Source organism: Pygocentrus nattereri, chromosome 21 (genome assembly GCF_015220715.1).
Source record: "Pygocentrus nattereri isolate fPygNat1 chromosome 21, fPygNat1.pri, whole genome shotgun sequence".
NCBI lineage: Eukaryota > Metazoa > Chordata > Actinopteri > Characiformes > Serrasalmidae > Pygocentrus > Pygocentrus nattereri.
The window spans coordinates 13,665,807-13,680,714 of NC_051231.1; the positions used below are offsets into that span (position 1 = coordinate 13,665,807).

The 14,908-nt window shown below is 39.0% G+C and overlaps 1 protein-coding gene across 2 annotated transcripts in view; it reads right to left on the reverse strand.

Moving 5' to 3' along the window:
* Positions 1-13,944, reverse strand: part of lima1b (LIM domain and actin binding 1b) — a 58,811-nt gene extending 44,867 nt beyond the window's left edge. Inside the window, exon 1 of one of the 2 annotated variants that reach the window (XM_017692755.2) lies at positions 13,780-13,944. The gene's annotated coding sequence lies outside the window, so the exon portion shown is untranslated. Of the gene's footprint in view, positions 1-7,973; positions 8,122-13,779 lie in introns of those variants that run through there. The other variant, XM_017692754.2, reaches the window with a different exon arrangement.
* Between the last annotated feature and the right edge of the window lie 964 nt (positions 13,945-14,908).

Here is a 14,908-nt window from a genome sequence, read left to right on the forward strand (position 1 = left end):
CTCAGAGTTGATCTTGGCGAACTGTAAACAGCCGAAAGGTTTCCAGTGGAAATAATAATAAGGGATGTGAGTCATTAATGAAAAAATGAAAAGCATTCACTGAAAGATTCACTGTCGTTATGGAGGCTGCAGGATTCTGAAAGGGCTGCAGGGGCTTCTGGTTGAACTGAAGTAATCCAAGAGAAACAAATTCAAACAAAGCAGATCCAGAGCAGATTTGTTTTGAAAGGAATGGATTGACTTCAACACATGCATTTAGTTCTTCAACTGGAACTGAACCCTGGCCTGTGTTGAACGCCATTAGATGGTCAGGAAGCCTCAGCATTACAAATGAGCAATATGATGATGTCATCTTTATTATGAGAAATCACTTCACAATATGATTTCCTCAGTATATCATGAGTGTCATAAGTGCTTCTACCACAGTGATTTATATAAAGAAAACATTAAACAGACCTAAACCAATGTACAAAAGCCTGCTCAGGCCTTAGACATTTACAATAAATCACTGATTCATGATTTATTTAAACTAGTGGTCTCCAACTCTCCTCCTGGACAGCTACTTTCCTTCCTAAGTTCAGCTCCAAACTGTATCCATTAAGCTGCCTCACCAATTATTTAACTACACCTGATCCAGACAATCAGGGACTTGCGGCAAGTGGCTGATTAGCTGAAGCAGTTGTGGCAAACCGGCAGATCCCCAGGACCTCCAGGACACCAGCATTGGAGACAACTGATATAAACAAATGACATAAACTGAGACAGTCATGAGCTAAACATAAACAAACATCATTTATAGGATAGTTTCTACTGGTGGGTGTCTGTCCCAAACCCTAAGCTTTAAATTTACACTTGTTTTAGTTTAAAATGTTTAGATTTATCATAACTTAATTTTTAAATAAAAAAAAAAACAAAACTTTTTTTTTCTAAAAATGCAGTCCCACATTTTCATGTCACTACCGGAACACATTACACATAATAGGACCAAAACAATTACCGAGTTCAGGTGTTTCAGCTACACCCATTGCTAGTAAGCATATAAAATTAAGCACACACCCATGCAATTTCTCTAGACAAACACTGCTGCACACTGCTCTACTGAACATTAAACATGTTCCGCCTTTGCTTAAAGTTAGTTCATGAAATTTCTGCCCTGCTAGATTTGCTCCAGTCAACTTTTAAGTGCTATTATTGTGAAACTGAAGTATCTAGAAGCAACAACAGCTCATCCGTGAAGAAGTACACCACAGAGTTCTAAGCTGCCTCTTGTAGCCACACCCCTACCATTCTAGCTCAGGAAGTGAGGCTGCATCCCTGTTCCTCATGGCCACATGGTGAGATCCCATGGTTTTGGAGTAAATGTGTCCCCAAGTCAGAAAATCAGTGTGGAACGGTGAATTGTCACTACCGAAACACAGATTTTTTTGTGTTTCAATGAAAAATATCATGATTTCATGTGTGCAGCTGTTCAAAGCTGTGTTTTCTAGTCACGTACTGGCTGTTTTTGAGCTCAAAATGATCTAAAATTGTCACCACTGAAACATTGTAAAGTTTGGGTAGAGTTATGATCAGTTAAAAGTCTGAAATGTGTTTCAACTCTGACTAAGCCAATCTGGTAAAATAATCCATACATTAATTGCATAGACTGCATAGTAGTAAGTAGCTGATTAGATGGCAGCACATATTGACATGCAGCTTTAGTTTTTTGTAATCTGTGTGGAGTGAAGACGTTAAAGGGCCCATGGAAAACTGAATTTCCTGTACTTACTCTCAATAGAGGACTCCGATGTTAACATTGATACTGTTTTGTACTCAATCCATACAGCCCAGATATGGAAACCAAGCTGCAAAAACAGCCTTGGAATTTATTGTTTTTGTGATGCCACGAAAACCAATGCTAAATCCATCTATTCCGCCTTCAGCAGTTTAGATTCACCCACTCACAGTGTAGGTCTAAGCAGTGTTTCAGCTGTTTTTTGCATTACACCAATACAGGGCAGCCAATCAGGACAGAGCTCATTTACATATACCAGTCTTACAGGTACAGCAACAAAAAAATAGCCTCTTTAAATCAGAGAGGTTGAAAAATGTTTGTGCAAAAATTATATCTGACCGATTTTGGCACACAAAGCCACTCAATTTATTAAGTTGACCTGAAGGGAAAACAGAACATGCAAATAAAAATATAGGACACTGTCCCTTTAACGCTTTAAAATATGAAAAATCGAGTCAAATCAAGACCTCAGAATTGAAAATCGTATCAAACCTGAGTATATATCATTGAACTGAATTAGTTCTACTACAGAATCATAGTATGCTAGACTAATCTTCAACATAGACTAGATACTACAGTTTTGATGCCACGAATTGCCTTCGCCAGTTTCAAGAACCTTATTAAACCTTAAAATCACATGTCCCGTGTGTTAAGAAGGCACAGTTAACAGACTGTAACACTGGTGCTGCGACTGCAGCTCCTCAGCTCACTGAACTCAGTCAGCTGCTGTAAAGGACAGACCTTTGTACCTGTTCTTTGTTTCACCCTAGAAACGCCTTGAGCAACCAAAGCAAAAAAACAGATTGGCACACAAACAGTGAATGACAAAGACATGATAAATATACGGCAGATAGAACACTTCCGAATTAGAGGTCAGCGGATGAGCCAACAACCTTACATCACCAGAAACCTGTTCTATTGGTAGTTTATTTTGATCTAAAGTCAAGCAGCTCTATATACACACTTAAAAGAGATAGTTCTTCAAAGGTTCTTTAGTAACGAAAAACCGTTCTAGATAGAAGCATGAACACGCAAACAACACTTTGCATGATTAAAGGGTTCTTTGCATCCAAAAAAGGTGTTTCTATTGTAACAAGCTTGACATCATTACAACAGAAGAACCTTTTTGGTGCCTTATAGAATCCTATCAAACAAGCTTTGGTCTGCAGAACCATGTCATGATGCCAAGAACCCTTTAATCATGCAATGGCTTAATTGACTGTTCATGGTTCTACATAGAACCATTTTCTGTACTAAAGAACCCATGAAGAACCCTCTTTTTTAAAGTATGTAGAGTAAAGATAGTCAGATAAGTTCATTTTTCTCATAAGCAGACTACTTGTTGTTGGCATATCTAAACACCTTATAGCAACATTTTTTCTTTGTCTGGAAACGTTACATTTTTTGCGATGAACAGCCCAAAATGATTTGAAATTGAAACTCACTACATTAAAAGGGAATTTCACACTTTTTTATACATATTTCTGCATAATTAAGATGCAAACAGAGTCATTCAAAGTGGTTTGGCGTGAAATGCTCTATTGCAGAGAAACTTAGCAAGTCAGAATTGTTCATAGTGGTGGTGATAGGAACCAGACATCCACCTCTAAGAGCTCTCTCACAAAAAGTTATTACACGAAATGGTCATGAATGCACTGCCTGAAGCCTGAGGCTGAAGCTGGAGAAACCTATACTTTAAAGTCCATTTATGGTGGAGGGATACATGCTGGGTGAGGTAAAATAGTCCCCAATGAAAACTTATTTCTTTCATATTTGTCACTATTTTCCCCATCATCAACATTTCTTATAAAAACTTGTGTAGGTTCACTGGTGGTACTGAACAGTAAGTGAAATGTCTATATGTGTGTTGTAGTCATGGTGACCCCTGGTTCCTATCACCATCACTGTAAAGAAATCTGAGCCTGCACACATTTCATGTCAAACCACTTGCAATTTTTCTTTAAGTTAATTAAAAAACAAGCAGTTTTTTTCCTTTTCCTCTAAGGGGGTTTTATACTTCCCAGTCCTGTCCATGTGCTTCTTTGTTTTGGTTTTCAGTCCTGCCCTCTTGTTTTGTGACTCCACCCCTGGTTGTCTCCACCTGTGATTCCAACTGTCCCTCATTTACCCTCAAGTATTACCCTCAGGTCTTTGTTTGGATGTATGTTTGATTTGTTTGTATGCTGGTTTTGATGTGCTGATTGTTTGTCTGTTTGAGTTTGTTTGAAGTGCTTTGGATTTCTGTATTCTGTGTTTCTGTTCATCATGTCTGCATATCAATCTGTGTTGGATATATGAACCTGAACTGTTCGACCCTGGGTTTGCCCTCAATAAAAGTCGCTTATCTCAGCGTATGCATCAGCATCCTCGCTCCCCACTGTTACACTCACAGTATGGTAGGATTGTTTTGATTTGGCTAATTCCAGTGAAGCTCAGCTGGCATATCAGTCAACTGCATTTCTGGGGTAACTTCCTCAGCAGTGAGTGATCGAAGTGATCTTGCAGGTCATGTTACGAGGTGATGATAATGTTGATAACATTCAAGCGCAAGAGAAGATGGCCCTTCTCCAGACTACAAGGAATTTCTTTTTCCTTCTTCTACAAAGCGTAGGGACGGAAAGCAGAACAGGATGCTCTGGAGCAGCTGCACATGAGCTTAACATCACCATGTCCAATGCCAAGCGTAGGCCAGAAGGGTATAAAGCCCCCTAACATTTGGCAGTGGAGCAGTGAAGATGTGTTTTCTAGAGTGATGGAGCTCCATCTAATACCTTTGGCATGAGCTGGAGTGATCCAGAACTGACCATCCAACATCAGTACACAGACTGTGTACATACACATTACACATAATAGGACCAAAACAATTACCGAGTTCAGGTGTTTCAGCTACACCCATTGCTAACAAGCATATGAAATTAAGCACACACCCATGCAATTTCTATAGACAAACACTGCTGCACACTGCTCTACTGAACATTAAACATGTTCCACCTTTGCTTAAAGTTAGTTCAAGAAATTTCTGCCCTGCTAGATTTGCTCCAGTCAACTTTTAAGTGCTATTATTGTGAAACTGAAGTATCTAGAAGCAACAACAGCTCATCCGTGAAGAAGTACACCACAGAGTTCTAAGCTGCCTCTTGTAGCCACACCCCTACCATTCTAGCTCAGGAAGTGAGGCTGCATCCCTGTTCCTCATGGCCACATGGTGAGATCCCATGGTTTTGGAGTAAATGTGTCCCCAAGTCGGAAAATCAGTGCGGAACATTGAATTGTCACTACCAAAACACAGATTTTTTGTGTTTCAATGAAAAATATCATGATTTCATGAGTGCAGCTGTTCAAAGCTGTGTTTTCTAGTCATGTACTGGCTGTTTTTGAGCTCAAAATGATCTAAAATTGTCACCACTGAAACACTGTAAAGTTTGGGTAGAGTTATGATCAGTTAAAGCACATATTGACATGCAGTGGTGTAAAGCACGCACGCTGCCACTGGAAAAGTTTGGTGGAGGAGAGATAATGGGCTGGGACTGTTTTTCAGGGTTTGGGCCTCTTAGTTTCAGTGAAGGGTGGTGTTAATGCTACAGCACACAAAGACATTTAACACAATTATATGCTTCCAGCTTTGTGGCAGCAGTTTGGGGAAGAGCCTTTCCTGTTCCAGCGTGACTGAGCCTCTGTGCACAAAGCAAGCTCCATAAAGACATGGTTTGACCAGTTTAGTGTGGAGGAACTCCAGTGGCCGGCACAGAGCACTGACCTCAACCCCACTGAGCACCTTCAGGATGAACTGGAACGTCGAGTGAACCTGGCCCTCTCGTGTAACATCAGTGCCTGGCCTCACAAATGTTCAACTCCATATTAATGGCCATGTTTCTGGAATGGGATGTCCAACAAGCTCAAATAGGTGTGATCGTCAGCTGCCCACATACTTTTGGTCATATAGTGTGAATAAAGTACTGTACAAAAGTTCTAGGCAATTGACAGAATTATGCTTAAAATGCTATTTATCTGAGCAGTAATTCTTTGAATGCTCAGAAAAAACACTAATATTACAATAAATACAAACAAATATTAACGAGGGGTGGACAATATGATAATATTTATTATGATAAATGACATTGTATGCAGTATGCAGTACTCTTTTCTGAGCATATTGGGCAAGTAGTCAGTTGGTAAAGAGCACTGACCAACTGCATTTCAATACAGTGCACATTTAGGCCTGTTTAACCAGTTTTAGTGTAGAAACTGAATAAAAATCACTTTTTTTTTGTTCCAATTTATCTAAATGTCCCAAAAAAGCTAAATATTGTGATCAGGTATGAAAATACCTTTGTGATGCTACATTTTTTGCATATATTTTTGGCATTAACACAATAAGAAGTGATTTTATGTATATCAGCATGTTCGTTTAGCCATTTCCTACCTTCCCCAAGGAAGCCCAGAGATACCATCTACAAAATCTACAGTATTTTATTTTGTTAAATCAGTGTGCTGCTGATGGAACTCACCAAATCTATGATGAATGGAGGCTGTGCTCTTCAGACAAGCTTATAAAAGATCCAACTACTGAAATACTAAACTGAAATATAGTACATTTTTTACTGTATCCATGTTTATTCACATCTATTCTGGTAAGATGTGGGGTTTTTACAGGCACAGACACATTTATTGCCAAGATAAATCATTTTCAAGAATGTGCTTAGGAATATCTATGAAACTCTGAAGGTCTGATGGGATTTCTGGGCTTTGAGCACCTCGCTAGCCCCCTTCTAACACCCCTCCCTTCAGGAAAAAGATTCAGATCAATCATAAAAACCTTCTCCGTGTATAAATATTACTGATTGCTGGATTTACTGCAGATGCTTAATAGCTGTGCGCTCTTACAGCAATAATTTTAACACTACTTTATAGCACTTATACTTTTGTGGTTAATATACCATCTTAATTGTTATAAATGCATTTTCTTTTTAATTTAATGTGAAATTACTGACAGTTCTTGTGGATTTTATGTTGTATCTGTCTGGTCTCTTTGATGTGTTGTGTTTTTGCTCTAATGATCATATTGAGAAATTCCTAACCACTAAGCAGGTGTAGTGATAAATACAGATTCTGAATTTTAAATCTGTTTGCTCAGTTATACCCTGTACAGTAAACATTAATAGGTTTATTTAAGTGCTTGAAATGCGAGCACTGTATTTTTATGCTTATTATTTTTCTAACACAATTAATACAGCTCGAGCAGCTTAACGTACAGGCTCTGTTTAACACCTTTCCATCTATTTTTCTTATTTATAACATTCATACCTTTTAGAATATTTTAGCTAAAACTGGTTTATTTTCCAATAAGTGGGACAAGTTTAAATTCTGCCACTGATGACTGAAAACTGTCCACTCAGAAATTTTCCTCCATGTCTCTAGGTTTCTCTACATTATCCTCAGAAATGTTGAAAAATTGGTGGAATTCCCCTTCAGGTCACACCGGCTCCATACACCATGTCTTGAATCTGGCCTCTTTATTTTATCTTTCTACTGACTTTGTAGAAAAAATGTGCACATTTGTACATATTCATGACTTTTTATGGTACAAAACTATACCTTCAATCCCATGTTGTACATTTGAGGGGCATTTATGTTGCTTCTACCTTGTGGGATTATACATTTACCTGGAAAGTACCTTCTTTTGTGCCTGCAGGAAAACTGAAACTACTAAAGAAAACAGAAAGTGACAGAATGTCTAGTACCATATATAAACTCTGAAGAGGAAAAAAAAAATTTTTTATCTGCTTTCTGTCTGTTTTGAGTTTTAACAACAATATCTCTTCAAATGTGCCAAGTGTGACCTTCTCCTCCTCCTCCTCCTCCTGAAAAAGTACAAAGGCCTCTCTCTCTCGCTCTTTCTTTCTTTTGCAGAGGAGCTGGTAGTCAAACTGGCTCTTCAGCTGAGGCCACAGCATTAAGTGCCTGAAGCAGCCAAACTCCCCATTCAACTCCGCTGTCTCATAAGATCTGACTAATGCAGCGCTTCAAGCCAAGGACATTCTGAACTCTAAGAAATAACGCTGAGAGAAAATCCTAAGAAGAAAACCAACAATAGCAGACGGGAGGGGTTTCTGCTTTCATTCAAAATGCAGAGAACCTCTTGGATCTCTTTAACTGGATGTGCTCATCACACAATGAAATGAAATAAAGTGAGACCCACCTATGTTGTTGTGCTGCTCCACTACTGTGCTCTTGAGAATTTCAGATTTTGTTCATTTCCCAAGGATCAGTCCAGTCTTTAACTCTCCACACTCTGGACGCGTCACCTGCTTCCAGAGAAAGACCTTTGCGACACCTGACACTGCCTGCTCTCCGTGAGGGTGTAGAGTTTGTAAAGGGCGGAGCTGAGTGAGCGCGTCTCATTCCACCCGAAAAGCGTCCCCTTCTTTACTTTTGCTCCCTAAAGGGAGCTTGTCTGTGGCAGCCTAATGAGAAACTGTAGAACAGACTATGTTTATATCACTATACCTACAATTAAAGTCAGTTATTCATTCAGCCTAATGAAAAACTCTAGAACTGACTCAGTTTATATCACAATACCTCCAATTAAAGTCAGTTATTCATTCAGCCTAATGAGAAACTCTAGAACTGACTCAGTTTATATCACAATACCTCCAATTAAAGTCAGTTATTCATTCAGCCTAATGGGAAACTGTAGAACAGACTCTGTTTATATCACAATACCTACATTTAGAGCAGCTACAGAACTGACTCAGTTTATATCACAATACCTACAATTAAAGTCAGTTATTCATTCAGCCTAATGAGAAACTGCAGAACAGACTCAGTTTATATCACAATACCTACATTTAGAGTCAGTTATTCATTCAGCCTAATGAGAAACTGTAGAACAGACTCAGTTTATATCACAATACCTACAATTAAAGTCAGTTATTCATTCAGCCTAATGAGAAACTGTAGAACAGACTCAGTTTATATCACAATACCTACAATTAAAGTCAGTTATTCATTCAGCCTAATGGGAAACTGTAGAACAGACTCTGTTTATATCACAATACCTACATTTAGAGCAGCTACAGAAGTGACTCAGTTTATATCACAATACCTACAATTAAAGTCAGTTATTCATTCAGCCTAATGAGAAACTGTAGAACTGACTCAGTTTATATCACAATACCTACAATTAAAGTCAGTTATTCATTCAGCCTAATGAGAAACTGTAGAACAGACTCTGTTTATATCACAATACCTACAATTAAAGTCAGTTATTCATTCAGCCTAATGAGAAACTGTAGAACAGACTCTGTTTATATCACAATACCTACAATTAAAGTCAGTTATTCATTCAGCCTAATGAGAAACTGTAGAACAGACTCTGTTTATATCACAATACCTACATTTAGAGCCAGGAGAAAATTACCACACTGAGTTGTGGAAATGGCCTAGTTTCCACATTAAATACTGATTATATATTGTGTGTACTTTCACCACAGGTGTTCAGACTGTTGCATATGAAGCTTCATGACATGCAACGTCCCCCGTTTAGACATAATGAAGGGCATAGCAGATGAAATGTGTAATGACATGCAGCCTGCGAGTGGTAGAACTTGATTATGCGACACCCTGCACCTCGTGTATTGCATTTCACCTGCCAGGTGTACTCTGTACGTATGCGTTTGACTCCATCCTCATGTATTATTCCTGGAGATAAAATACTGCTCCCTGCTCTCCTGCTGCCACATGCAAAGGCGTTTTCTAAATAAACCACCATTCAAAAGTTCGGAATCACTTCTCATATTAATAATAGCTCTTATTTTATTCAGAAAGAACTTATATGCTCGACACCAGGAGGCACATTTGATTAAATGATTAAGATCATTTAAATGATCATTTACTGATTAAGATCATTTACTGCTATAGATTTTGGGGAACATCCCAAAGGTATTGAACGATAAAATGCTGTAATTGTTCATTTACAGTAATTCCTTAATAAGTCTTCTGCCTTGAGATTGAAATACAACTAATTCTGGTTACTGAATCCCAGAGAATGGACAGTTACAAGTTACAAGGGGTGTTTCAGTACGGACTGCTTTTGGAATTAGGTATAATACAGAGCAGCCAATCGGAACAGAGAATGTATTGGCTATTTTCATAAAGGCACAGCAACAAAAACAGCGAGATAGGTAAGAGAGAGATAAGATAGGTTGAAAAATGATCATGTAAAAAAGAATAAACAACAATGTATGTGGCTGCTGTCGGAACAAAAACTCGTATCTCCATTTTTGTCATTTTCAGTTTTTGAAATAATAGAAAAGTGTGATTTGTCACTGCACAGAATACGTTTCCACTGCTCCAGTGGCACCGTGCTTCACACTACTCCCCCAAATTTGGCCTTGTGCATTTTGATCTTAGGCGTGTGTGCAGCTGCTTGGCTTTGGAAACCCATTTGGTGAAGCTCCTAATGGGCAGTTCTTTTGCTGATGCTGCTTCCAGAGGCAATTTGGAACTCTTTAGTGAATGATTCAGCAGAGGACAGGCACTGTGCACTTCAGCACTCGTTGGCCCCACTTTGTGAGTTTGTGTGGTCTACTGCTTTGTGGCTGAGCCTTTGTTGCTTCCATTTCACAATAATAACACTTACAGTTGTCTGGGGCAGATCTAGCAGGACAGAAATTTCACAAACTGACTTGTGGCAGAGGTTTCATTCTGCAACATCACCATGTTTAAAGTCACTAAGCTCATCAGTATGACCCATTCTACTGCCAGTGTTTGTCTTTGTGCAAAGCTATGTACTTAATTTTATCCACCTGCTAGCAATGGGTGTGGCTGAAATACCTGAACTCAACAATTAAGAGGTGTGTCCCAATCCATTTGTCTATATAATGTATGTTGGTACATAAACCACGTGAAGTGGACCTCAGGGAAAAAATACAATGTAAGAAAATTTAAGGATGTGGGCCCTTTAAAAAAACTGCTTCATCCTCTCTGAATTATACACAGAACTGCATATGATGCCAAATTAGAGCCCTGAAAACACAGGACTAGACGGTTAGAAATCGAGTAAAATGCATGACAAGCTTAATCCACAGTGCTCTCACTAGGAAAAAGCTACAGGAGCACTGCTATGGCATGCTACTAATGATCTACTCTTTTGCATATCAGTGAAGGTTAAATTCACTTTTTACACTAAATTATTATGGCTGTAATCTTAAAAGGAAATTCCACGTTTTCTTTAAAATTACTGCACAAATAAATGAGTAAGATGCAAAGAGAGTCATTCAGAGCGGTTTGGTGTGAAATGCTCTGTTCTAGAGAAACTTACTGAGTCACCACAGTGGTGCTGATAGGAACTAGACGTCCACCTCAACAGCTTCCTCACAGAAAGTTAATACATGAAATTGTTATATTTTTACATCTATTCCTGGTGGAGGGGTACACTGTAAAGAAATCTGAGTCTCTACAAAGAACCATTTCACACCAAATCATTCCGAATGACTATTTACAACTCAACCACTGAATTATGCAGACATTTTTTAAAAAGTGGAGTAAGGGTGTAATTTCCCTTTAAATAAAAAGCATTTACTCCCTGAGAACATTCTTAACACACTGTCTGCCTAGAGAGCCCTCTCAATGTCTTAGTTATGCTTATCTTGGACACTGCCAGCTAGTCTGTTTTTATTTCCTGGCATAATCTTTCAAATGAGGCAGGATCCGTATTCAAATCATCTATTCAAATCACCGTCAGGCTGGTTTACAATAGACACTCATGCATAGTGTGTAGTGTTCGTGAGTATTTCTATGGAAGTGCTGCTACACTGTGCTTTCAAAAGTTTGTAGACAAAGCTGTTTTCTGAAATGAAGGGCACGAACACCCATTTGCAGCAGTAACAGCCTCTAATTTAACAATACAGAAAGATCACTGAGGTTTGGCCTTTTCTATCTTACAGCAATGCCGTGAAACTTGTTGATGCATTTGTTCAGCAGAGTTGATCACTGTAATGATCTTCTCCCTGGAAAAAAACAGCCCATCCTCTACAACTCGTACAGAATGCAGAAGCACAGATCCTCACAACACTAGCACAGAGAGCTCATATCACCCCTGTTTACACACTGGACTGACTGCCTGGGTCTTTAAGGAGAGATTTTAAAGCTCTGCTGCTGGTTTTCAAAGCTTTAAATGACCTTAAAGCTCCTTTATGTCTGTCTATAATCTTAGATCTGCAGATACTGACCTTCTGAAAACACCTTCCATAAAATACAGAAAATGTAGAGAGACTCTTTCTGTTAAACTGCACACTTAAAAAAAGTTCTTCAGCAGTTCTTTAGCAAAGAAATGGTTCTAGATAGAATCTTGGACACTCAAAATACCCTCTGCATGTTTACAGGGTTGCTTGCATGGTGAAAGAGTTGATAGAGAGCGTGTTTTACATGGCTCTCTATCCTTTTCGAAAGGGTTCTACGTAGCACCAGAAAGGATTCCTCTGTTGTTACGGGCTTGACATCATATCAATAAAAGAACCCTTTTTGGTGCTACGTACAACCCTCTCCAAAATGTTCTATTTACAACACTCTCCATTAATCTGAAGAACATTTCCCAATGCAAAGGACCCTTTAAGCATGCAGAGGGTTCTTAGAGTGTTCAGGGTTCTGTATAGAATATTTTCCTTGGTAAAGAACCCTTAAAAACATCTTTTTATGATTGTGCTTCTAAATTGTGGAACTTAATTCCACCTTATTTCACTGTGAAACATTATCTCCTGTCTGTAAAGCACTTTGAGCCGCCACCTGTGTGAAAAGTCCTCTATAGATAAAGATTATTATTACTCTTCTGGGAAGGCTTTACACTAGATGTTGGACCATTGCTGTGAGGATTTGATTGAGCATTATTGAGGTCAGGTACTGATGTTGGATGGTCAGTTCTGTGTCACTCCTACTCCTCCCAAATGTACTGGATGGAGGTCCATCACTCCAGCGAGCAGAGTTCCACTACTCCACAGCCCAATGCTGCTTAATGTTTGGAGACTTTTGGACTTATAGTGTATCATCTGTCGGAGATGAGTTGTCTTCAACCCACACAATGATTCCTTTTACCTGTGCTTCCATGCATTCAGTGTAAATACAGAGAAAGATGAGGCTTCCTATTAGATTCTTTTGTTCACCTTAAAGGAAAACTGCACCAATTTTTCTAAACGTCTGCACAATTAAATGGTTAAGATGTAACCAGAATCATTCAGAGCGGTTTGGGGTGAAATGCTCTGTTCTAGAGAAACTTGCAGAGTCAGAATTATTCACAGTGGTGGTGATAGGAACCAGACGTCCACCTCTAAAAGCTCCCTCACAGAAGGTTATTAATGAAATGGTCATGGATTCACTGCCTGATGCCCGAGACGTAGTTCAGCACTTCTCTGAGGTTTTTGGTCTAAACCTGTTTTAATAAATTTATCATAATCAATTCATACTGGAATGCTGGAAGGATACCAGACAGGTGTTGTGAGTCAAAATAGTCCCCAAAGAAATGTTCATTATTGTTTATTTTTCAGATTTATCACTATTTTGCCATCATCAACATTCCACACAAAACTCAAAAGACACGTGTAATTTAGGTTCACTGGTGGTTGTGGACAGTAAATAAAATGGTTCCACTTGTGTTGTCATGGTGACCCCTGATTCCTATCACTACTAGTGTAAAGAAATCTGAACCATCTCACACCAAACCACTCTGAATGACTCCACATCTCAACAACTGAACTATGCAATGTTGAACTATCATTTGAGCGGTGCGTGCAGGACGTAGCTGCTACAGTATTTAAGGTGGAACGGAGAATTCCAATAAGACGAAGCTTTGTCTTTGCATACCACAAAAGTCAACATGAGTCAACAAACAAGATCTGGAACACTCGATTGAACCGAGCACGACCATCAGAACAAGAAGCAACTCGGTGTAAATCTACAAAAATGGACTGAACAGTCTGGTCTTACTTTTCAATCTTTTTAGTCTTACTTACAGGTGCATGGACGGGGTGGACAGGAGGGGCAAGTAAGTTGCTGATCCTCTGGGATGAACGTGGCAAACTGCAGACATCCAGCAGGCAATTCAGAGTCAGTCAGATAAACGCAGCCTTTCGAAAAAGGCACATAACTGCACACCGCTGTCTATAAACTCCAGCTGTTGTCTGCAAACCACTTGTATGCTAGAGGTTTTGGGACAACGCAACAAAAGCGACCTCATAGTTCCCCACAGGCTGAGACTCTGGCTCCATCTAGCGGCCATGGGCGACGTTGCCGAACTCACAGCCAGCTCTGTCAACTCTGTCCTCTGTCCAGCAGAGGGCGCTGTTCTCGCACCACTATTTCAACTCTGAGCCATGGAGCACAATTCATTACATACTTACAGAAGATGGTTCTTCAGTGGATCTTTAGTAAAGGCAACGGTTCTATTTAGACCTGAGTTCTATACAGAACCATTTTGTGCTTGAATAGTTCTTTCCATCGTGAAAGGGTTCTTCAGATTAATGGAGAACATGCTATAGTGTTCTATATATACGACCCCATTCCCAAAAAAGTTGGGACGCTGTGCACCATGTAAATAAAAAGAGGATGCAATAATATTTAAAAAAAAAAAAATAATAATAATAATTAAAAAAATATAATAATAAAGGAAAATAATACAAAGACAAAACATCAAATGTTGAAACTGGGAAATGTTATTGTTTTTTGAGAAATGTATGCCCATTTTGAATTTGATGCCAGCAACACGTTCCAAAAAAGATGGGACAAAAAAGTGTTTCATCACTTCTTCTGTTCACAACACTCTGTGTTTGGGAACTGGGGAGACACTGCTGTAGTTTTGAAAGGTAATTGTTTTCTCAGTCTTGTTTTGATACAGGATTTAAGCTACTCAACAGTTCAGGGTCTCCTTTGTCATATTTTTTATTTCATAATGCACCAAATGTTTTCAGTGAGTGAAAGTCTGGACTGGAGGCAGATCAGTTTAGCACCTCAACTCTAAAATTGACTGTGGTGAAGTGGAAAAGTGTCCTGTGGTCCAACAAATCAACATTTTAAATTCGTTTTGGAAATCATGGGCACTGTGTCCTCTGGGCTAAAGACCACTCAGCTTGTTATCAGAGCAAG